Here is a 26,272-nt window from a genome sequence, read left to right as displayed (position 1 = left end):
AAATATTGAATTTGAGCAAATCCAGAACTTGGCATGTATTGTAGAAAAAAAGTCACTCAAGAGGAAGGAAAAAATGAATTTAGCTTTTCTGCATGTTTCACTATGAACATTGTATTATTGTAGAGCTTTCAGTATTTGGAATATTTAAAAGGATTCATTTGCCAGCAGTGTATATTGAGTGCTTTCAGTGTACCTGGCAATATGTTTTGCTGCTTTTGGGTACTTCCTTGCTCTTGAGGGGCTTATGAGCCAGTCAAGTCATTTTAAATGTGGAAGGCAGTCCCACCTGAATAATCAGGGAAACTCCATATCTGTTCGTTCTTTTTTTTTTTTTTTTAAGTTGATAAAATCGAACTCTATTATTTTTCCTGGGTTTTTTTTTTTTTTTTTCCATTCCTCTCAGCATGTTGGGTTAGGCCCTTTTATCCTATGCGGTATTTCCCTGTATTGGGATTTTCCTTCCCTCCTTTTGTGTAGAATGATCACTAGAGTCAATTCCTGAAAAGAACCCTTCAGTGCCATCCCAGGACTTGAGAAAACAGGTCCTTCTTAGTCCTGACTGGTCCCAGATTGCTTTACTAGCCTTGTAGTCTTACTCCTTAAAATTAGTCCAGTGGCACAGTTAGTCTTAACTAATCAGAACCTGAAGTCACTGCACTGTTTTGGGGCTGTGCTTTAATTCATGCCATTTCCTCTGCCTTAAGTGGATTTTCCAAAAACTTTTCCAGGCTCTGTTCAGAGGATACTCCACAATCCTCCTAGCTGGATAGGAACCCTATAATTTGTAATCTATAGCCCTTGTTAAATTCTTACCTTTCATCACCAATCTTTATATCTAAATGTCATTTCCAGTTGGTCAGGTTCTCAGAGATAGGGTTCCAGTACCTACCAGGATACTTTGCATACAAAGAGCTATTGCTAAATAGCTGCCACTCTTAAATACCTACTATAATTGTGCTACAATTTTGCAAAGTAAGTATTATTGTCTCTGTTTTAAATTGTGAAGAAACTCAGTATCAAAGAGATTAAGAAACTTGCCCAACATTGTATAGTTAGTAAGTGGCAAAACGGGTTTGTCTGATTCAAAAGCTCTTGCTATTTCTTCTATGCCATACTGCCTTGGTACTAAAAATAAATAGTTAAAAATCTTAAAAGGGTATATTTATGGTAAAGCACATTACTAAAATTGCATCATATACATTGCCAGTATGCTACGTGGAGTCTTAACTTGAGTAACCAGCTTAACTGCAATGGACTGATGTACTCCTACTTTCTTCAGATTTGCCTTCTAAGATTTTATGGATACTAATGGATAAGGTTTGAATAGTCTAATTTTGACTTATCTTGGGGTCAGTGAAACCGACATAAGCACAGTTTGCTCAGTCTTTGTTTTGTTTTTAAGTAGATAATTTTGCTTTTACCTAATATCCTTTGCTAAGTAACTGATAAGGTAAAAATTGTCTGCTTAACTTTTATGGAGTATTTTTTCTACTGAGGTATAAAATACATGGGGGGGAAAGCATATAAAGTGTGCCAATCTTAAGTATATAGCTTGATGAATTTTTATATACGTACACCTGTATAGCTACTAGATCAAGAAAGACAATGTTACATCTGTCCTGAAAGAGAAAATTTTCATACACCTCGCAGCTAGCACCTCCCCTAGAAGTACTGATTTCCATCCCTACAGATTAGTTTTGTCTATTGCTGGATTTTAAGGGTAGCCAAATAATATGTATTCCTTTGTCTGACTTCTTTCATTCGGCATAGTTTTTTGAAATTTGTCCATATTAATGCATGTGTATATATTTTTTCTCATATTCTTTTTTCTGTAATACTCCATTGTATCAACATACCACAGTTTATCCACTCTGTTAACAGATGCTTGGGTTCTTCCTAATTTTGGCTATTACAAATAAAGCTGCTGTGGGCAAGGGGCTGGCACAGGTCAGATGGGCATGGCATTCTGATAGGTGTGGCAGCTGGTGGCCTGTGCCCTGGTGAGGGGCTCGGCCGCCGTGCTCTTCTCGGCAGTGGTGTTGGGGAAGCGCTGCATGGGTGGGGACACAGAGCCGCGCACTCTCAAGGCGCCAGTGTGGGTGGGGGCCACGTGCCATGGGCTGGGCATCTGTGACCCCAGCTGGGACAGGCAAGAACCACAGTCCCTGGTCAGCCTAACAGAAGAGGAACCTGGACTCTGGAGAAGAGGAACTGGCATCCAGGCTGGACCACTAGGAAGCCAAGGCCAGGCGATGCATCTTTCTTAACAGGCATTCCAGAACCATGTGGATGCTTCCCTGGAGAAGGACCGCGCTCTGAAGCTCTTGGGTCATGAACAGGCTGAACTAACCGGGCTCTGACTGGCAAGCCTGGGGTTGAAGTTTAATAAAGTTTTCCATTCATCCATGAGCCGTGCAACAGAAACCACTGATATAAGCCCCAAACACCTGCCAGGCATCTGCAAGATCAGCACAGACCTGCTAAGGGAAGACACTCTCGTCGAGCCTGACCCACCCGTGCCCTGCTGGAAGCTGGAGGCTGTGTATTACGAAGGTGGAGCCCGGATCGAGGCCACCGTCCGGAACTACGTCCACGGGCAGATGCCAAGCGGCAGGAGGGCAGCTAAGAGCTCTTCATCTGCCATGCCTACAACCTCACTCCACCACGGGTGGGGCTCTGCACTTCCCTGTGGAAGGCTGGCCCCGCCTATCTCTTAGCAACGGCGGCATCACCCACCTGGTCGTCTGGCCTGATGGCTAAGTGGCGCGAAGGACCCTTGGGGACATGGGGTTCATGTCTCTGGACAAGATCTCCCAGTCCTGAGGGCTGCCTGCAGTACCTGCTCTCCTCAGCCCCCAGCCCGGCTCCTGCGGGTGTCGCCAAGGACACAGCTCCTTGCCTGTCTTCCCTCCACAGCCTCACTGTGGGTACATGCATTTCTCCAGGAGGAGCGTGAAAAAGTAGGAACATCCGAAGTAGCTAAAATATGGCCTTTCAGTCTGAACTTCCTGCGCAGGATGGAAAAGGGAATCGTTCTGACCAGGTCAGCCTGATTTCTCTCTTGTGGTTTTCTGCCATTTATACCAGAAGGAGGCCTCACTGATGCCATCCACAGGGACCACGGCCAGTCCACACCAGGGTCTTTGGTGGTGACCACAGTTGGCCATGTGAGCCCCTCAGAGCTCGTCAGCAAAGCTCATCAGTCAGGAGGGGCTCTGAGGAGCAGGGACGGCCAGCGCTTCTATTCAGAACGTATTTCTTGTCGTACCTACTTTGTTAAATCCCTTATCACTTAAATATTTAAGATTCTCCTCAGCTGGGTTCTTGCTTTGATAACCAGTGTCTCAGACTAGAGTCCTGGTTCTCTGACGCTGTTGGATCTGAACTCACCCACGTTGCTGGGCCTTTCCCGCCCCCGGCCGCACCTTGGCAGGTGCGGGGGGTGACTGGGCCGTGAGAGTGCCACGGGCATTCTCTTTCAATAAAATATTCCACAGCTCAGTCTTTGTCTCTGTATGTTAATATTTATGCTTACATGTTGGACTATTTAGACATGATGTGTCCATACTAAATATTCCGTTAAGAGAAACTAGTCTCTGAAGTGGTTATAAACATTTTCTGCAATAAGTGCAAGTAATTGGCGTTTTGATCCATTTCTCTTGGAAATAACTTTGGAAATAACTACAAAATAAAATTTTACTTTACTGAAAAAACAAAAAACAAACCCAAAGCTGCTATGAAGAGTCATACACAGGCCTTTTCATGACATTTGCAGTATTTTACTTGGGACTGTATCTCAGACTAGAATTTTAAAGTCCTGAGGTAGCCATGTATTAGTTTTAGTCAATTCTGCAAGGTAACCAGCAGTGAACAAGTGTACCCTCCCATCTGAGAGTGGTAGTTCCACATTTTCACCAGTGCTTGATATTGTTTTTCATTTTAAGCCCTCTGGTTGATGTGAGCTGGTAGCTCATGGTTTTCTTTGGTTTTCTTTTCCATTCCTTCATTATTAATGTTGAGCACGCTTTCATATATTTTGTGCAGTACTTATTCAAGTCTTTTGCATATTTTTATTGGGTTGTTTGTCATCCTATTGATTTGTAGGAATTCCTTATATTTTAAATTAGAGTCCTTTGTTGGATGTGTGTGTTGCAAATAGCTTCTCAGTCTGTCACTTTTTTGTTTTCACTTTTAATGATGTCTTTTGATAAACAAAATTCCTAAATCCAGTTTATCAATTTTTTGAATACCATGTTTTGTGTCCTGTTTAAGAAATCTTTGCCCATTACACAGTCATGAAGATCTTCATTTTCATTTCACAGTTAGGTCTATATTCCATTCTATGATTTGCAGTACTTTTTTGTATGATGTGAAATAAGAATCTAGGTTACTTTTTTTCCCCCCACTGTAGGAATCCACTTGCTCTAGAATCATTTTTTGAAAAGAATTTCCTTTCCATCTTTGAGTTGCGGTGGTGAAAATCTGGTTTCCATCCATCTATGTGGGTCTGTTTCTAAACTTCTTGTCTTATAGATAGCCGCCTTCTTGCTGTGTCCTCTCCTCTGTGCATGTATGGAGAGAGAATAGTCTATGATGTCTCTTCCTCTTCTTGTAAGGACACAAATCCTGCCCTTATCTCATTCAATCTTAGTTACCTCTTTTTTAAAGGCCCTGTCACCAAATATAATCATGTTGGAGGTTAGGGCTTCAACATTGAACAGTATCCCTCCCAAATTCTGTCTATAACATTCCGCTCTCTAGCTCCCTAAATTCATGTCCTTCTTGCATGCGGAATACATTCACTCCATCCAACAGCTGTAAGAGTCTTAACCCATTCCAGCATTAACTCATAAGTCTACAGTCCAAAATCTTATCTAAATATCATCTGGGGTGCCTGGCTGGTTCAGTCGGTAGAGTATGCGACTCTTGATTTCAGGGTCATGAGTTTGAGCCCCACATTGGCTGTGGAGCCTATTTTTTAAAAAATGAAAAAAATTAAATATTGTCTAAATCAGGTATAGATGAGACTCGAGGTAAGATTCATCTTGAAGCAAAATTCCTCTCCCATAGTGAACCTGTGAAACCAAACAGATTAGGGGGGTGCCAAAATACAGTGGTGGGACAGAAGTAGGATAGAAGAAAGGAATTGGTGGGTCCCAAACAAGGCCAACATCGAGCAAGGCAAACTCCATTTGACTTTAAAGCTCAAGAATAATCCTCTTCCGGCTTCACAATCAGCCCTCTGGCCCCATAGCCCTAGGCAATTGCCCCACCCCTGAGGCATTGGATGGGGGCAGCCTGACCCACTGAAACCGAGGATGGAGCCCCACCCTCTTAAACCAAGGGGGAAACAGCCTTGCCCTCTGGGGCGGTAGTGGGAGTAGAAGTGAGGATGTCTGAATTTCCCTGGGGTCCTTCTTTCCTTTTCATGAGAAATAAAGCATCTTTGCAGCCCAATAGTTCTATGTCTAGTCCTATTCAATCTCAGAAGTCCAAAAGCCTTCCTTTATTTCATCCTGACTGTGTTCTGTTTGATCCAAACAGTCGGAGACTCTGCTGGTATAAACCCATCTCTATTCCTGGCTTCTGCTGATTTGGCTGATTAATAACTCCAAGGGTTATCTCCTCATGGAGTCATTGTCCAGCCACACCCTTGGTGTTTTCTCCAGGACATGCTTTCTCATTTTTTGTAATATGGATAGACTGAGAATTTTTCCAAATCTTCAAGTTCTTTCTTTCCCCCTAATGATTCTTTCAATTAATCTCTCTTTTCTTGAATTCTATTCAAGCAATAAGGAGAAGCCAGGCCACACCCTCAACACTTTGATTAGAAATCTCCTCAGTTGAACATCCATCACTTGCAAACTTAACATTTCGTCACTTGCAAGCTCTTCCACTAAACACTACAGCACAATTCAGCCAAATTCTTTGCCACTTTATAAGAAGGATCATCTTTCTTCTGTTTCCAAGAGCATGTTCTTCATTTACATCTGAGTTCACACCACAGTCTCCTTTAACTTTTTATTTCTTCAAGGCAGTCCTGGCTTTTTCTAGAATGCACCTCAAAAGCCTTCCAGCTTCTCCATTCCAAAGCCGCTTCCACATTGTTACTGCAGCATTCCAATTCACAGTACCAAATCTGTATTATTTTGTCTAGACTGCCATAACAGAATACCACAGATTGGGTGGCTTAAACAACAGAAATTTATTTTCTCACAGTTCTGGAAACTGGATGTCCATGTCCAAGTGCCAGCCAATTTTGTTTCTGAGGAGGCCTCTCTTCCTGACTTGCAGATGGCTGCCTTCTTACTGTGTCTTCGCATGGCCTTCCCTCTGTGCATGTGTGCGTGCACGCATCTCACATATATATACCTAATATATAATGGTAAAATAAGGCAGGTAAGAGTAGTAAAACTCTCCCATCCAGAAAAGGGGAACATAGGAGACACACTGGAGTCACTGGTCCATAGCAGTTCTGAAATCCCTCATGACAGATATTGAGACACCTTGGGGGGACAAAATGTTTTTTGATTGGGGCCTGATTCTACCTTCTTGTTCATTGTTTTCAGAGGCTCTGGTTCTTTGCTATGGGGAGTTCTTCCTTTTATCTTCCTTAGCTCCTTATGAAATGGAGGGTAGAGAATTTGCTGCACTTGGAACTGAGCAGCCCTTTCTTCCCACTGCTTCCATATAGGAGGAGCTGAAGGGTCATTTTTAGACTTCAGCTGATAGACTGGTTCTCTTTGGCAGCACAATGCTCTCCAAAACCCGGAAGATTTAATTTGTTTCTGATTAATTCTCTGTGCTGGTGAGCACATTTCTTTCTTTCTTTCTTTTTTTTTTTCTCTTTGTTTTGAGACCTGGTTCTCAGATCTGTTGTATCAATTTGCTTTATTACCTCTGTAGTTCTTTCTAGACCAAAAGAAAGTTATTTGGGGACTGACTGGTTTCTCTTGGAAAACTGTACCCTTAATCTGATCTTTTTCCTCATCTTATCCAAATAAAATGATTTAATGGCTATGTTATCTATCCTTGCACTGAAGCAATTTAATTTTTTTAAAAAAGGATTTTCCTGGGCCTATGACCATCATTCAGTATCTCTGTTAGTATGGAAGTTGAGAAGTTGTTAGTTCAGGTAACATTGCATGTTGGAAATGTCTGGAATCTCTCTGTTCCTCTTCACTTCTTATTGAAAACTGGATAGTTCTCTCCGCTCATCCCTCTCTTGAATCCCTTCCCAAATGCAGCCAAAAATAACCAATGCACACTTCAAATGTTTTGTTTCCTTACCTCTCCTAGAGCTGCAAGTTTATTAGGCAGGTGATCTGCCTCCTGAGTTACCAGAAACATGCTTTATCATGTGTTTTGTCGTAGTATAAAATAATCATCTTCCTTAAGATCTGTTTCCTCACTGTTTCCTGACCACTAAATATACTTTTAGTTTTTACTAGAGAAGCATCCTACTTCCAGTACCAATTTCTGTGTAGTCAGGATGGGCTAAAGTTATGCTGTGCTAACAGGCCATCCCCAAACCTCAGTGGCTTTAGTGAAAGAACAGTTTGTTTTTTCTCACACTACACATCCATTGTGGATTTCTGGGAGACTGCTCCCCACACTCAGTCTCAGGCCTGTGGGTGCATGTCCATCTTTTATGCTTTCTGTAATACTTGACTTCTTGATTGCTGTGGAAGGGAAAGAGAATGTTAAATGGTCTCGTACCAGTAATTATTTATTTGCAGCCTAGAACTAGTCACATAGCTGTGTCTAACTCTAAGGAGGTAGAGAAGTTAAAGCAGAAATATAAACAGAAGGAATTGTATCATATATCTGAATAGCTAAAAGTTATATGTTTTACAGTTAATTTATCATTCTTAGGCAAATTTATCTTATATGACCTGGAAAGCTATGTTTGAATGTGGAATTTTTGGAGTCTTGAGGTTTCTGCACCTCTGGAACATGACAGTGTAGGAATGCTGGCCCATCTTACCTTCTCTTCATGTTCCAGGCCCAATTCTGCACCACAGAGGACACACACTTAAGCTGTGTCCACGCCCTTGCAAATAGCCACCCCTTGGCTACCTCTTGGACCTAGGGCTGCATATACAGTGGCATAATCTGTCTTCATAAACATAGGTCTGGGAAAGAAGGCTTCACAGTCCCCACTAACAGGCTTGAAGTTCTTTGGACAAGGAACCCTATGGTTACAGGAACCTGCAACATGGTCTAGGAGGGGAGTCTGGGCCTGGGTGGGTAGTCCCCTTAGACCCTTGACCTTCTTACTGTAGAGGAAAGGGTTTGCTATGAACGCCTCATGTCCAGGTTGGGGCAATAGTGAGCAAGTGTAATGTCTGTGTGCTTAAAAAAGGATAGAATATGGGTGAACACACAAACCTGTATCATCATGCTTACTAGTTTAGCTTCCGAGATGGAGCTGGGGTGGGAAAATGCTCTAGTCACCGAAGTTGAGTATCATGCCTTAACAACTGTAATTCTCATTACAAAGTCCCATTATGATATATAAATCAGTTTCTTATATGTTTGCTCATAGCAAATTTATATCAACCTTACGTTTTCTGATCTTATGGAAGTATTAGGATTGTGTCACACTTCTGAGTAATGCTCTCACCTTGTTACCATGTCAGAAGAACAACTGAGAAACTGAGATCTAACCATCCTGAAGGCAGGCAGCCTAGGTTGTAGAATCCAGGTGATCAGGTCAAATGCTGGCTCTGATACTTCTCAAATGTCTGATAGTGGGAAAGTTATGTGTTTCAAAGTTTTCTCATTTGTACAAAGGGAATAAAACCACCTATTTTCAATTAAATAAAATTATACTAAGTGATCTACAGAAAATATTTATAGATCAAGCAAAATTCTTTCACAATGAAAAATGATGAAAAGCAATGAGATATTTGGGGGGAGTAAGTCTGAGATTTAATGCAGGGAAGATGACCTAAGGGAAAAAGGAGGTAGGGGTCCCTGGAAGATGAAGTCCTTAGTTAATATCCTGAAAAGAGAGCTTTGGGGCAGCCCTAGGCTCTTGCTTATCTCTAAGAGAAGGTATGTTTTCACTATCTCAACTTAGTAATCTCTCTTGAGCCCCAGTGCCCTGATTTTTAAAATGAGGATAATAGGAATTGCTTTGGTGACCTTGATAAGGATCTTTTGATAGAGTGGTGGAGATAAGAGCCAGGGGAATGGGTTGGAAAGTGAAGAGGTGAGGAAATGGGGATTATCTACATTTTTAATCTTTTTCAGATGTTTGAGAAAGGTAGTCTGCAAATACAGTGGGAGCTGGAGGGCAGTGCAAGGTTAACGAAGGTTTTGTTTGTTAAAGGTTGGGAAATAATAGATCATGGTTGTATGTTGGGGAGAAGTATCTCTAGTAGAAAGGGAGAACATGATAATGTAGAGGAGACTCTGAATGCAGAGGTGGGGTTGACTGGTGCTAGGAAAGGAAGTTGGTACAGTTAGCATTGAAGAGCTGAAATGCTGTATCCAGTAGCTTTTTAAAATTTTTCCCCCTCAGTGGAATATAACGTGGCAATGTTCAGAGACATAGGTATATGTACAGGTGTTGGGAGTGAGGACACCAACTGGAAGATAGAGAAAGTGGGAAATAACAAGAGTGGAGAAGTGTTCCAGAGTTGTGGGCAGGCTTTAGAATTCAACTGAGTTGGAGGTGATGGAGTTAGAGTGAAGTCATTCTCCTTGGTTGTGAGACTCCCATCTCTGAACCCTCCATCTCCATTTCTACTGCAGTAGCTTTTCCACTCCCCTGTTTTTTCGCATTTTTCAATATCCTCTAAGGCATTCTCCACTCACACAGATGCCTACCTGGGCTGTCCAAATTACCTGCAAGCTATCATTATTATTTGTCTAGCTCTCTGATTACAGAATTGCATAGGTTTTTAGTAGTCAGTCTATCCCTATTTTTTCCCATCGGTGTGAGATTTTGTAGAGAGAGAGGTTTTTCAGAGATGACTGTATTGTCTTCATTTCCATATAAGCTCATTGCAACTGACTGAATATATCCTCCCAAATGTATATGTTGAAATCTTAACCCCCCAGTGTGATGATATTTGAAGGTAGGGCCTTTGGGAGGTAAGTTGCTCATGAGGGTGGAGCCTTCATAAATGAAACAAGTGCCCTTGTGCGAAGAGACCAAAGAGCTAGTTAGCTCTTTTATCACCACGTGAGGAGTTGGCAGTCTAAAACCCTGAGGAAGATTTTCCCCAGAACCCATCCATGCTGGCACCATGATCTTGGACTTCCAGCCTCCAGAACTGGGAGAAATGTTTATTGTTTAAGCTGTCAAGTCTATGGTGCTTTGTTCCACCACATGAACTAAGAATGGCATGTTTAGTTTTTTACATCCTAGAATTTTAAAAACTTTAGGTGAATAAGCTATATCATCTTCCTGGCAGGTAAACGATGTTTAAAGGAAAGTGCTCACAATATTCTGTGATGCTGGGTCCTACCTTCCAGTGAAGGTCTTCATTCCTTTCCCATGTCAGAGTCCAGGTTCCTGGAAATCAGAAACTCTGGTGAAGTAGAGCGTGCCAGCCATTGTCTTTGTGCTCATGATTATGCTCATGAAGGGCGTTTCTTGCATGTTCCTGTGTGCCTATTTACAAACCTAGTTGTGCAGCTATAGTCTCTATCAATTAAGAATTTAACAATTTAAGAAAACAGTGAACATGAACGTTATACGTGTGGTAACATGCAAACAAACATGAAAAAATTCAGTCAGTTTTGTGAAATGCTTTATAATGACAAACCACAGAATAACCATACAAGTATTGTACTTACACTGTATCTGCCAAGGTAACTGTTTAGCAACCATAAGTAAAAGGGACATTAACACTTAGGAGTAATTACTATTACTTACTAGGAAAATTTTCACTGTTCGTCATAGAAATTAGTGGTAACATGAAATAACTTGATTTCATCATCCTAGGTTTCTTTGAGGGATCATATAGCCCAGATGCTAAAAGCCTGGACCCAGGTGTCAGGATCAGTCATTTGCTAATTGTGTGATCTTTGGCAGCTTACTAAAACGTTTGGTGTCTGAGTTTCCTCGTGGGCCAAAAAGGGATAATATGGGGCATCCCTTGTAGGGTTGATATGAAGATTAAATGAGATAATATATATAAAATACCTAAATTATGCCAGGGTCAGCTCTTAGAGCTTAGAGGTTTTTAGTTAGGAAGATATTATATACTCTATCAAAAATGGATAGACCCTGTAAGTAGAAAATCAATAAAGACATAGTTGAACATAATGTCCTATCAATCAACTAGATGTAATTGACATCTTCAGATTACTTTATCCAACAACAGTAGAATATATATTCTTCTCAAGCTCACATGGAACATTCACCAAGATAGACCACGTTCTGGGCCTTAAAACACAACAAATTTAAAATAATACAGATCATATGTTGTTTGCTGTCAGGCCACAGTAAAATTTAACTTGGAGATCAATAATATAAAGATATGTAAGAAATTTCAAAATGCAGAGGTTAAACAACACACTTTATAAAAGGTCAAAAAGGTATATCAAGAGAAATTTTTATTTTTTTTTAAAGATTTTTATTTATTTATTTGACAGAGAGACAGCCAGTAAGAGAGGGAACACAAGCAGGGGGAGTGGGAGAGGAAGAAGCAGGCTCCTAGCGGATGAAGCTGATGTGGGGCTCAATCCCAGAACACTGGGATAACGCCCTGAGCCAAAGGCAGACGCTTAATGACTGTGCCACCCAGGCGCCCCAAGAGAAATTTTAAACTATTTTGAACAAAATGAAAGCATGACTTATCGAAATGTCAGACGCAGAGAAAGCGATGCTTAAGAGGAAAATGTAGAGCATTGAATGCAAATAGTAGAAAAGAAGAAAGCCCTGAAGTTGGTAATCTAAATTTCTACTTTAGGAAACTAGAAAAAAAAAACCTAAATCTGAAAGTAAGCAGAAGAAAGGATGTAATAAGAATTAGAGCAGATATTGGGGTGCCTAGCTGGCTCAGTTGGTGGAGTGTGGGTTCCAGCCCCATGTTGGGTGTAGAGATTACTTAAGAATAAAATCTTAAAAAAAAAAGCAGAAATCAGTGAAATTGAAAATAAGATATCAGAGAAAAGCAGTGAAACCAAAATCTGGTTATTTGGCAAGATCAATAAAATTGATAAACCTCTAGTGAGACTGAGAGAAGGAGGATGCAAATTATTAATATCACAAAAGAGATATCATTTCACATCCCTTGGCCATTTAAATAATATTGGAATACTATGAATAACTCAATGCCCATGCCTATATCTATTGAAGATATCAAATAATTAATTGCCTTTCAAAACCAAAAGCACCATGTCCAGGTGGGTTTACTGGTGAATTCTGCCAAACATTTAAGGAAGAAATTATGCCAGTTCTTTATAATCACTTTCAGAGGATAGAAGCAGAGGGAATACTCCCTAACTTATTTGGTGAGGCCAGCATTACCCTAATATCAAAACCAGAAAAGGACATTAAAAAAAAAACAACACAAAACTACAAATCAGTATCTCATGAGCACAGATTCAAAATTCCTCATGAAATATTAGCAAATAAAATCCAACAGTCTGTAGAAAGAATTCTACACTATGACCAAAAGGGGATTATCACAAGTATGCAAAGTTGGTTCAACATTCAAAAAAAGCAGTGAAATCTATCACATCAATAGGCTAAAGAGGAAAAATCAGATGGGGGTGCCTGGGTGGCTCAGTCGTTAAGCATCTGCCTTCGACTCAGGGCGTGATCCCAGAGTCCTGGGATCAAGCCCCACATCAGGTTCCTCCACTGGGAGCCTGCTTCCTCTCCCACTCTCCCTGCTTGTGTTCCCTCTCTTGCTGGCTGTCTCTCTGTTAAATAAATAAATAAAACAAAACAAAAAAAGGAAAAATCAGATGATTGTATTAATAGTTGCATAAAAAGCATTTGATATGATCCAACACCCATTCATGATTTAAAAAGAAACTTTCAGTAAACTAGAAATAGAGGGGAACTTTCTCAACTTGATAAAGAATATCTACAAAAGCCTACAGCTAATGTTATAGTTTATGGTGAGAAAGTAAAGGCTTTTCCATTAAGATCAGAAACAAGGCAAGATGGTCTCTCGTTCCTTTTCAACAATGTACTAGAATTCCTAGCTAATGCAGTAAGACAAGGAAATAAAAGGTATACAGTTCGGGAAGGAAGAAATAAAACTGTCTTTGTGCACATGATACGATCATCTGTGTAGAAAATCCAAAAGAACCGACAGACAAAAAACCTGGAACTACTTAATAATAGCAAGGTTCCAGGATATAAGGCTAATTATGACAGTCGGTTGCTTTCCTATATACCAGTAGTTGAACAAATGGAATCTGAAACTGAAAACATCTTCCCCTCAATTTTGCTGTAAACCTAAAACTGCTCTAAAAGAATGAAGTCTTTTAAAAATGTATGTTGAAAATACGGAATCTGAGTTCAGACAATGCTCTTAACTTACCTTTTGACTTCGGAAGTGAATAGCTTGTTATAACAATGAGGAAAAAAATTCTCTCCAGAGACTTTTTTCCTTTAACTAAAACATATTCTTTAAAACAGAAAAATGGAATTCTTTATTCATGATTTGACATATACTAGGTAGTGGTCTTTTATGCCCAATGAGTAAAATACTTATTGCTCACAAATGGAAGTTGCTGTTTATGTAAAAATAGATGTATAAGAGGTTAGGAACAGAAGAGGGTTGTGGGGAGGTAGGTTGTGGGGTGCTTATAAAAAGGCAACATTGAGGGATCCTTGTGATAGAACTGTTTGCTATCTTGACTCTGGTGGTAGATACGTGAGCCTACAGGTAATAAAGTTCTGTAGAACTAAAAACATACACAAACAAGCATAACGAAACTGGGAAATCTCAAAGGACCAGTGGATTATAGTAATATAAATATATTTATTGTGATATTCTACTTTAGTTTTGTGAAAAGTTATCACTGGGGGAAACAGTAAAGGGTACTCAAGATCTCTCAACATCATGTATGAATCTATAGTTATTGCAGTAAACTTAAAAAAATGCATGTGCAACTATTATATAAAACCATTAAATGATTTTGTTTTCATTTTTGTTTATAGGTTGTTTCTGCCTCGTTGATAAGTCCTCATTGGCTTTGTAAGTTGACATTTTAATTTTTTTATTCTCCACCCCCAACATTTTGTATTTTCTAATTATGTAAGAGTACTTTTCTAGAGAACCTGGAGCAAAAATTGGAGCAAAATTCTATTATTTGGTTCTTACATTATTTTAAGGTCTGTTTCACTTTTTCTGATATCGTTAGGTGATAGTTATTTTGAGGAGGTTGGAGTTACATGTCTTAGGCTAGTGCCATCTGTTTCTTTGGAGTGACTTCCTACCTGGGTTATGATTAGCAGGAGTGAAGTGCCGTCTGTGGAGCTGAGGTTGTATACACATCCATCCTGTTGGACATCACCGTCTTCACACAGAACAGCCTTGTGGCTGATAAGAGGGTCGCAACACCCTGGGAGAAAGCCACTGGTGTAAGTGGTTTGACTAGTGAGATAAAATGACTTATGCTTCATTTACATGTGAAAATCTGGCAATTAGATGAAATGAGGGCAGGATTCCAGACCGGGAGAATTTAACTTTATTCCCATTTTATCATTTGAAGTAGCTATCTTGCTATTTTGCAACTTTTTCTTTGTTGTATATTGAAAAAAAAAATTAGGACTCCTGTCATAATAATAGGTAGGTTTTTTTTTTTAATTCCATGAAATGCAGACATTTGAAGTAGGAAAATTTGGATAAACATTTTTAACCTGAGAAAATAAAGTATTCACTATGTCACTGAAAATGTATTAGATTATTAAGTGGGTTTTCCTTGGCCAGTTTCTTAGAAAAGAGACTGTGTTGCCAGTACGGAAAAAAGAAGGTTGTGAACCATAATGTGCAGTCACTGGTTTTGATTTAGGTATGTTGTCATTTTGATGAAGAACTGAAATATGCTAAACTAATTTTAAGGACATCTTTGAGAAACATTGTCTGAAGATGGCTTTGTTTTTCATCGTGTTAGCAATGGAGGATAATATCGTTACAAAGTAACACTTGGGGAATTTGCATTCTCTGACAGTGTCTAAATCAGTTTGAATCAAATCATTTGGTTTTGTTTCACCCATTTTGAGGCCACTAGGAGGACACCTCTAATACAGTCTTCCCCAAAGTATATGTCTTGGAATACTCATTCCTTTGGATGTTAACTGATGTTAAATGGGAAAGGGACCTATGGTCATGTAAATTGGCGGGGGGGGGGGGAAGCTGAGTTAAAATTAGACTTATGTCCAACAACTGATTATCTAAGAGAGCCTATGGTCTGTGGTGTTTCTCAAAAGTATTTCCCAATATAACCCCAATGTCATCAAATATGCCATAAGACTGATGCTCCATGAAACATTTTTGGGGAAATAGTGCTTTAAAATTTAGGAAATTGGTGAAAATGACAGAATCTCTTGTACATTTTTCACAATGATGGCAAAAGAAAATAAGGACATTTGAGTTAGAATGGTAGACGTATAACATAAAAAGACTGTGAAGTATCTTAAAACAGTTGACATGCAATTAAGCATTAATAATTATTAGTTATAAAACAGCTTTTTATCTTGAAAGTAAAAATGTGTTCTTCCTTGTTGTAGTCACCTACTAATTCCCACATCACTAATTCCCACTTTATTTCTTGAAGATTTAGCTCCTGGCTCACTGTCCTCCTCCCCAAGACTAATGTGTCCTAATCTTGGTGATTTTATGGCCACCTTGGGGTCCTTCCAGTACCGTGATTTCTCACTTCCTTAGCTTCCTCTCTTTCAATGATCTTGTTTCCCAAACTACTTCAGCCATGTCTTCCCATGGTCACATTGTGGACTTAGTCATTAGCAATAACCATTTCCCTCCATGATCTTGACTTTAAGCATCCCATTCTCCAACAGTGCCCACTCCCACCAACAATTTTTTAACTCCACCTGGACAGTTCCCTACTCGATGTAAATAGCTTCTACCCTATCATTAAAATCACCCATTTATCCCTCTCTCTTATCCCTCCTTCTTGTTTTGTTGTCCTTAGCTCTAAATCCCAAAGACACAGTCTGTCTCTTCCATGCCTGTAGCTGGCCAGCTGAACACAGCTGGAGAAAACTACCTAGCCAGGCTCACTAGTCTTACTTTAACTATTTTGATAACTAATCTCAGGGGGCCCCTGGTATGTTCTGGCAATTTGGACAATTAATTCCTAGGAAAACGTTTTAAACCTATTTCTCTATAAACTTCCAGTTCCTCTTCTCCTATTCTCCCTTTCACCTGCTGACCCTGTTTTCTTTTTCACTGATAAAATAGAAATACCCAAAAGAAAATGTCCACAAGCAACCATCATAACACCTACCCAACCACCTGCACCTGTACCTTACATTCTGCCTTCTCTTCTTCCTCCCTGGGTGAACTGCCCACATCGAATCCTAAAGCTTACTCTTATACTTATGTTCTTAGATTCTATTTCCTTTCCCCTACTCAAGGATATTGCTATAGCAGTTGTTCCTTCTCTTCCCTGGATTAGGGATTTCCCCCTTCCTTTACTTAATTATTTTTCCCCCTTCCTTTACTTAATTATTTAACTCCCATTCCTACTATTTACCAATTCATCTCATTTCCATTTCCTTTTACAAAATTTTTCTGTCTTTCTGTCCAGTCTATCTTGATCCCATTTCAGTCAGCCTTGATTCTCACCATTGTACCCAAACTGCCTTGAGTGTCACCAATGACCTCCATGTTGCAAATCTGACAGTTCTCAGGCCTCATCTTACCGGACCTGTCAGTAGAATTGACCCAGTCAGTCACACTCCTCCTTAGTGTTCTGAGTCTCCACACTTTCCCAGCTGCCTTTAGTTACCATGTCCACTTATATCAGTCTTTTCTTTTGTGCAAATACCTCTTCATTGCCCTGACTTCCAAACACTGGGTGACCCAGGGCAGCTCCTGCACTGTTTCTCTGCCTACATTCACTCCCTAGCTAAGCTGGTTCCGTTTCATGGCTTTAATACACATATATGCTGGTAACTACTAAATTGATATCTCCACTATGAATCTCTCTCCTGAACTCTGTATTTAAATATCCAAGTGCTGGGGCATCTGGGTGGCGCAGTCGTTAAGTGTCTGCCTTTGGCTCAGGGCGTGATCCCGGCGTTATGGGATCGAGCCCCACATCAGGCTCCTCTCCTATGAGCCTGCTTCTTCCTCTCCCACTCCCCCTGCTTGTGTTCCCTCTCTCGCTGGCTGTCTCTATCTCTGTCAAATAAATAAAATCTTTTAAAAAAATAAAAATAAATAAATATCCAAGTGCTACATGTCTGATAGGCATATCAAACCTAACATGTCCACAATTAGGTTTCTCTCCACTCTCAACCAAACTTTCTTCTTCCTTAGTCTTCCTAATCTCTGTGAATGGTAACTCTTCCTCCATTTTCCCAGGCTAAACTCTTTGGCACCATTATCATTTCTTCTTTTTCTTACCTGCTACATATCTAGTTGTTAGAAAATACTGTCAGCTCTATCTTAGATAAATCCAGAAGAGGATGGCTTTTCACTACCTCTTCCATCATACTGGTCCAAACCTTCATCACCTTTTTATTAAAATAGCCATCCTCTTACTGGTCTCCCTACTTTTATACTTTCTCCCCTATAATCTATTCTTCAAACCGCAGCCAGATAAATTATTTAAAACTATTAATTCTGATCATGTTACTTTTCTTGTCTAATGATTCGAGCCAGTGCAAGCCCCTTTATAGAGGTTTATCAACTTAATATGGGCTGCCATTACTTCTGACCTAACCTTTTACTGGTCCCCCTCACTCACTGCTTTAGCCAAGCCAATATTCTCGTTCCAAGTCTTTTGCAGTTATTGTTGCCACAAAAAGCCGTAAGGCTTGCTTCTTACCTCCTTCAGATCTTTGCTAAATTGTCATCACACGTAGGCCTTACCTGACAAGGCTGTTTTGAATTGCCACTATTTCTCCTTGCCTTACCCTCTTAGCACTCCCTTTCTCTTCAGTACTTTAGTTTTGAATCACTATCTGATATATATTTTGTTTGTCTTACCTTCCTTTGAAGATGAACTCCATAAGGAAGGGAACTTTGTGTGTTTCATTCAGAAAGAGGAAAGTGGAATAGGGGAAAGGGGTTGTGTAGCAATTACTGACTGTGGCTAACATGCCTTTCTCTTGTTGCCTCCTGAACACAAAGATGGGTAAGTGACTCACGTTGGGGCAGTCTTTGTATCTTGTCCTTCTGGTATTCTAGTCCTGGGATGGGCATGTGATCCAAGCTGGGCCAACTGGAGTTTTCCATGGGATTTCAATTTTTCTGACTGGAGGTGGTAATAAGGAAGTAATTCCTATCTTGTCATGGGTCCTTTTAACTGTTAAAAGACCATTAGACAAAAGATAGATATAGCCATACACTATAATGCCTTTGGAACACTTACAAAAGTTCCCCATAAACTAGGTGTCCAAAAAATGCAAAAAGAATATTAGAGCAGATACAGGAGAGAATAAGAAAATTTTAAGTGAATACTGTATAAAGTTCTACGTAAATAAACTTTAAAAAATTCAGTGTGTAAGACACTAAAGGTTATTTTGACCTAGTTTGCCTGTCAGATTGACGAATTCTTCCTAATGTTCATGTAATAGTTACTTACATGTTACATGACTTCCACAGCTCAGAAATATAAAGTAGATATATTCAAGAGACTTATATAACCCTCATTAAAACATAATGGCCAATACAAAAATTTTAAAAAGATTGTCAGTTATGAGAATAAATGTAAAAATCTGCAAGTAAGGTTTTAAAAAGAACTATCTACTATGACCAAATAGGACTTACCCTAAGAGTACAAAAATGATAAAATATTTGAGAATCTTATGCATACATGCACGGTATGATAATTTTTTTAAAAGTGCGAACTAAGAGTCCTCTGGGACATTTAATAACATTTAACACCCATTTCTGGTCATCTTTTAGGAGTAGTACTTATTATGGATACAGAACATTTGTTTTGAACCATTCACACATTTATTAATAGTAAAGCCCACAGACATTTCCATCAAAATCAGGAGTAGTGACATGATGTCTGCTAGCATGATAGTATAAGTTCTAGCCTGGCAGTGAGACAGAAAAGTAACAAGCATAGTTATTAGAGGATGAGATAACACTAAAATCTTTTTTTTTTTTTTAAAGATTTTATTTATTTATTTGACAGAGACAGCCAGTGAGAGAGGGAACACAAGCAAGGGGAGTGGGAGAGGAAGAAGCAGGCTCCCAGAGAAAAGGAGCATGATGTGGGGCTCGATCCCAGAACGCCGGGATCACGGCCGGAACCGAAGGCAGACGTTTAACGACTGCACCACCCAGGCGCCCCCTAAAATCTTTTTTTTAAAAGATTTTATTTATTTGAGGAGAAAGAGAGAGCGAGCATGAGCAGAGGGAGAGGCAGAGGAAAAGGGAGAGGCAAACTCCCTGCTGAGCAGGGAGCCTGACATGGGGCTTGATCCCAGGACCCTGAGATTATGACCTGAGCCAAAGGCAGACACTTAACTAACTGAGCCATCCAGACACCCCGCACTAAAATCTTACAGGCAATATGATGGGTAGACCTATACAGTTCTGAAAATCAGTTATAAAACTCATTAAGTTAATGCAATTCCATAAGTAGTTAGAGAAATGATAAATATATGTTTAGTGACAGTAATTGGAAGCTTAAGATAATAGGTTCATTTCTTATGGCTAGCAAGAAACTAACATACTAAGAATAACTCAAATAAGAAATGTGTATTTTCAGAATTTCTTACAGTTAGAATGTATAACTTTGTTACCAGAAAATAATAAGTTCTTAAGAATATGTTTCCAATACTTAGAGGTAAGAAAATTCTAGTACTAGAGTTCAAGCTCAGCTGAGTTTTGTCAGTTGTAGGCTTTCCCAGATAATTCAATAAGGAAGTTTGAATGCTTGATTTGAGAACTTTAGTTAGATTAAACATGATTAAAAAGCAGCTAAAATCTCAATCATCTATGTAGTTTGAAGTATCACTAGGAGAAAAACTACGTTTGAAATTTCTTCTAAGAATTTTCATTTTCTTTTTCAGTGCTTGTTTGATTAGAAGTTCTTTGGTAAAAAAATGAATAGATCTTGATACTTTTAGTAAATGGCTCCTAATGCCATTTTATTACTGAGGACTTGGAGTGTTCTATCATAATTTAGTTCCAAAAGCTCTCTTTTTAAGAGCTTTAAATTAAGAAGCAGGCAGCATGGTGGAGAGCACAAGTTTTTTAATGGGTGTGGCCAATAAGCATGTGACAGTGAGCAAGTTAATGAACGTTTCTTAGCCATAGGTTGTCTTTTATAAGACTGAAATAATAATAGCTATGAGGATCATAAGGATTAACTGAGGTGATAGACCTGGTCATTAGCAATATTCAGTAACAACCTTTTAATTCTATATTGCTCAGTATTATAATTTGAGATACTAGTAAAAAATTATTTTATAATGTACTTTATAGAGAAAGCCATCTCTTATTATTTATCTTATCTATCCCAGATTTTGAAAAATTATATATTTTTTTGGAAAGAGAAATTGACTAAGAGACATGGGCTGCTCTGTAATGTGACCCCAGACAAGTCACTTTTTGCATTTTTTGAACTTTCAGGTAATCTCTACATCTTAATGATGTAGAGAGGATGAAATGAGATAATGTAGACTTTTCAGTACTTGTAAATATAAAGCACTAATGCAAATGTTAGGAATTCATACTGGGGGACTTCCATGACTTCCAGCCATAGTGTGTGTAGTAACAGGAACTGGGTTCATTCTCCCACTGAAACAACCAAAGAACAAAGTGAAACCAGAAAAAGCCAGTACAATATATAAAACAGGTTTTCAGACATCAGGCAATGAGCAGCATAAGACTGTGAACCCTGAGAGAAAGGAAACAAATGATGTGCCCAAGGCCACAGAGTAAGAAGGGGAACCCAAGCACAACTCAGTAGCCACCCTGAATTGAGGTAATAGAATTGGGAATTAAAGGAGGCAGGTGCAGCTAGAATTTGTAGGACAGTGTACTAGAGAAGAGAGAGTTACACAAAGAGAACACTTTGGATGTCATCAGAGCATTCCCCTGGAGTCTTCAGCTGAGTGCTGATTAGTGCACACATATAAGAGAACTACCCAAGGCTGGGAAAAGAACCACGGGGAAGGAAAATGTAGATCACGGGTCAGGGAGGAATGTGTCCCACCAGAGTAGAAAAACTTTGTAATATAAGTGGCATAAAATGGAGTACTTGGAAAAGTATTGCCTCAGTAGTGAGTAAAAATTAGCCCTAGACTAAAGGTTGCTCTGATCCTTTCTAAAAAAAAAAAAACAAAAAAAAAAAAACAAAAAAACACAAAAAAACCCAAAAAACCTAAGAGTAAGCCATTAAAGAATGATAATAATTTTTTATTTTGTAAAGAGTAAGATAGAAAATATTTTAGGCTTTACAGGCCATATGATCTCTGTTGCAGCTACTCGGCTCTGCCAGTGTAATGTTAAAGCAGCCATAGACAATATGTAAATGAATGAGGATGGCCAAATTCTAGTAAAACTTCATTTACAGAAATAGGCTGTGGGCCCGATTTGGCCTGTGGGCCACAATTTGCAGGCTCTTGGTTTAAAGGTCAAATTGTTTCTAGTAGTTTAACTTCATCCCAGAACAAAGCTCAAGGATATTTAAAGAACTAGAAAATATCCAGCACCTAACAAGGTAAAGTATGCACTATCTAGCATTCAATCAAATTTACCAGATCTCCCAAGGAACAGGAAAATTCAGTGGTGAAGAGAAGAAATCACTCAATACAAATAGACTCAGAGATGATAGATTTATAAAGATAAATTTAGTAAACAGATTTTTTAAAGGTTTAGTAAACATGTTTACTAAACAAAGATATTAAAACAGTTATTTTATCATACATATGCTCAAGATTGTAGAGGAAAGCAGCAAGTTTAAGGAGAGACACAAAAGCTATAAAAAAAAATCCAAGTTGAACTTTTAGAGGCAATATAAACATCTGAAATGGAATATACACTGGATAGGAATAACAGCAGACTAGACATTGCAGAAAGACTTTGTGAACTTGATGCTATAGCAATAGAAATTATACAAAATAAAACACACACGTACAGTGAAAAACCAAAACAGCCCATCAGTGAGCTATGGGACAACTGTAAACAGCCAAATATATGTATAATTGGAGTCTCCAAAGGTGGAAGGTAACAGAATAAATATTTAAAGAAATAATGGCTGAAAGTTTGCTAAATTTGATGGAAACAACAAGTCCTCATATCTTAGAAGTTTGATGAATACCAGCAAGTACCAAATAAATGAAGAAAATTACACCAACGTACATCACAATCAAATAGTTTAAAACCAGTAATAAAGATTTTAAAGCAGAGAACAAGGACATTATAAATTTAGAGGAACAAAGAATGACAGTAGACTTTTCACCAAAGCAATGCAGTCCAGAAGAGAGTGGAGCAACTTCTTTAAAGTAATGAAAGAAAAAACTGTCAACCTAGAAATCTATAGCTAATAAAAATATCTTTCAAAAAAGATAGTAAAATACTTTTTTAGACATACAAAAGCTGAAAGAATTCACCACCATTTCACCCACACTATAAGAAATGTTAAAGGAAGCCATTAGGAAGAAGGAAAATAATACTAGATCAAAATAAAGAACACCAGAAATAATAACCTCCTGAGTAAATGTATGTTTTTTTTTTTAATATAAATCTTTTTTTTAAAAAGGTGATTGTTTTAACCAAAAATAGTAACAATGTAGTTGGGGTTTATAACATGTAAAATATGACAACAGTTGCACAAAGGTCAGGATGGGAAAAATTGAAATGTAATATAGGGTGTGTTTTTTTTTTTTTCCCCTAAGATTTTATTGTTTATTTTAGAGCATGAGCGGGGGTGGGGAGCAGAGGGAGAGGGAGAAACAGACTCCCCACTGAGCAAGGAGCCTGATGCAGGGCTCAATCCCAGGACCCTGGAATTATGACCTGAGCTGAAGGCATATGCTTAACTGACTAAGCCACCCAGGTGCCCCTAAAGTTTTTATACTATATGTGAAGAGGTATACTATCCCTTGAAGGTACATGTGTTAAGAATATAATGAGAAACGCTAAATGAACCACTTAGACCTCAAAAGAAAGAGTTATAAGCCAAAGGAGATAAAATTAAATCAAGAAAAATAGTCCAAAAGAAGGCAGAAAAAAAAAAGGAAAAGGGAAATGGAGAACAAATGGGTAGCAAGATGTACATTTCAACCTAACAATATCGATAATCATATTAAGTATAAATGGTATAAGCACTCTAGTTAAAAGGCAATGCATGTCAGCTTAGGTTTTTTTGTGTTTTTTTTTTTTTAAGAAGAAAATGAATTAGCTATAGGCTACTACAAAGAATGCACTTCATATATCTAAAGACACAATTAGATTATAAGGTAAGGGATGGAAAGCAATATGTATTTTAGTACTAATGTTTTTTTAAGCTTGGAGTAGCTACCTTCTAAGTAGAAATTAGAGCAAAAAATATTGCCAGGTGAAAAGATGGTTCTTTCATAAATTGGTAAACTCATCAGGATATAATCTGAAATGCTTATGCATGTTATAATAAAGTTTCAGTGTACATAAGGAGAAATAGACAAATCCATAGTTATAGTCAGATTTCAACACCCTTTTCAATAGATGATGGATCAACTAGAGAGAAGATTAGCGAGGAGAGAGAAGAGCACTATCCACCAGCTTGACCTAACTGGCTGTAGAACTCTACCCAACACATTTTAGTGCACCCAGAACATTTATCAAGATGGACCATATTCTGGGTAAGAAAATGAATAAATTAAAAATTTTTAATCACATAAAAAAATGTTCCCTGACCATAAAGGAATTAAATTAATATAGAAAGGTATCTAGAAAAATATTTTGTAACCTAACACACAAACAACCCAGAAGCACATTCTAGGCATACAGCATACCTTAAATTTAAAACAATAGAAATAATACAAAATACATTCTCCAATAGTTAAACTGGAAGTTAATAACAGAAAGCTGGAAAATTCTCCAGTAGATGAAAATTAACACACTCGTAAATAATCCATGGGTCAAAAAAGTGTCATGAAAAACGTAAAAAATTTTAAACTAAAGGAGAATGAAAATACAGCTTATTAAAAAAGTGGGTGGAGAGAGGCAGCTAACACAGTGCTTAGGGGGAAATTTATAGCATTAAATGCACATAGTAGAATACCTAAAATCAATAACCTAAATTTCCACCTTATGAAACTAGGGAAAGAAGAGCAAATTAGACCTAAAGCAGGTAGAAGAAAATAAATAAAAGGGAAGTTAACAAAATCGAAAATAGGAAAACGAGAGAAAATCAAAACAAAAAGATGGTTCTTTGAACAAGATAAAAAAAATAAAAAACTATAGCCAGTTTAACCAAAGGAAAAAGAAGGCATAAATTAGCAATGTCAGGAATGAAAGAGAGCTCAGAGTGACTGATCTCATGGATATTACAGGGCAAGTAAGGGAATACTGTAGTCTCTGCTCACAAATTTGATAACAGATAAAATGGAACAGCGTCTAGAAAGATACATACAAACTACCAAAACTATCTCAAGGAGAAATAGATTACCTGAATTGCCCTTTATCTATTAAATCCAGTTAATAGTAAAAACAAAAAACAAAACAACTTTCCAGAAAAGAAAAACCACCAGGCCCAAATGGTTGTGCTGGTAAATTTTACCAAATAACCCATGTNATGTGAAAAAAAAAAAAAAAAAAAAAAGGAAAATGGAAAGTATTGTCAACTGACTGAAAATAAAAACATATTTCCAAATAACTAGGATGTAACTATAGCAGGGTTTAGAGGGAAATTTATAGCTCTATGTGCCTATATTGGAAAATAGCAACAGTCTCAAAATAATGGCTCTAGGTAAGGGATTGTCAAAATCATCTTCAAATATCTGAATGTCTTTTATTTAAAAACATGTTTATTTCACGTTGGAGAAGATAATACAGATGGTTATGAAAAGGCAACTCTTAGCCCTTCATAGGAAAGAAATAACCATCAGACTTCCCCTGCTGTGGGCTGAGTTTCCTCAGGCATGTTCCCTTAGATATTGTTTACTTTTTTTCAAAGTAATCTCTATATCCCAGGTGGGGCTTCAGTTCGTGATCCGAGATCGAGTCACATGCTCTACCAACTGCGCCAGCCAGGCACCCCTCCCCTTACATATCCTTAAGGGTTCTTCTCAACGTTAACTTCTGAGATAAACAGTCGTGAAGGAAAAGAAATATATGTATTTTTCAATGTTAATTAGCTATAGATTAACATGCAATTTTAAACTGATGTATTATATAGTAACTAATACAATAGACGAATGAGCAGTAATTCAAAAAATCACAGAACTGTAGAATTAGAAGGAGCCGTAAGTGGTGTTTAGTCAAACAGTGGCCTCATCTCTCAGCCTCTTTTAATATCAAAGCCTTGGGTAGAAATTTTTTTAGTTTAGGTTTTTTTTTTTTTTTTTAGGGGAGATCCATTTAAGTTTGCAAATCAGCAAAAACAGTGCATGAGAAGTAAGCCACTGGAAGACATATTCGGAATTCAGAGAAAATGGCATCAAGCTCAGGGACAATCACTAACATTCTAGGCATGATTTCGTGCTAGGTAAAAGGTTGAGTATATGTCACCTTCTCTCCAAAGCCTTTTCTGGCTTTCCCAACTTAGTGGCCTCTGTCTTACCACAGTATTCTGTACACTCTGTACTGTAACATCTGCATACTATCAGCTATTGAGAGGGTGTTATGGAAAATGAGACCAGGAGGAGGAAAAAAAAAAAGTTTGTTGTTTACCACCGGCCGTCTTGGTGCTAAAACATTCATCTGTTTTCCTCTAGTGAGTAGCGGGAGAGGCAAATGAAATAACATGCATAGTCTTTGAAAACTTTAGAGCCCTAGCTCCATGCAACAAAATATTCCTATTATGTATTTTTCATGTGGCAACTGTCTGTGAATTTCTGCCTAGCAAACATGCGTTGCTGCTTTATAACAACCAGGGGTTTTCCTCAGTCAGCTTTTTAAGAGACAATTCAATTAGTGTTTCTGTTTTGTGG

General features: G+C 38.4%; 1 protein-coding gene and 1 pseudogene across 18 annotated transcripts in view; both read left to right on the top strand.

Moving 5' to 3' along the window:
• PLAGL1 (PLAG1 like zinc finger 1) overlaps nt 1–26,272 on the top strand; it is a 111,421-nt gene that overhangs the window by 46,009 nt on the left and 39,140 nt on the right. For 15 of the 18 annotated variants that reach the window (XM_034669231.1, XM_034669238.1, XM_034669232.1 and 12 more), the window contains one exon: nt 14,141–14,177. The exons of the other annotated variants lie outside the window; for them this stretch is intronic. The gene's annotated coding sequence lies outside the window, so the exon portion shown is untranslated. The remainder of the gene's footprint in view (nt 1–14,140; nt 14,178–26,272) is intronic. 18 annotated transcript variants of the gene reach the window in all.
• On the top strand, nt 1,959–11,579 carry LOC100469982 (annotated as a pseudogene).

This window comes from Ailuropoda melanoleuca, chromosome 10 (assembly GCF_002007445.2).
Source record: "Ailuropoda melanoleuca isolate Jingjing chromosome 10, ASM200744v2, whole genome shotgun sequence".
NCBI classification, from domain to species: domain Eukaryota; kingdom Metazoa; phylum Chordata; class Mammalia; order Carnivora; family Ursidae; genus Ailuropoda; species Ailuropoda melanoleuca.
The sequence above is the reverse complement of the archived record's forward strand: the minus strand, read 5'-3'. Positions and strand labels throughout refer to the sequence as shown.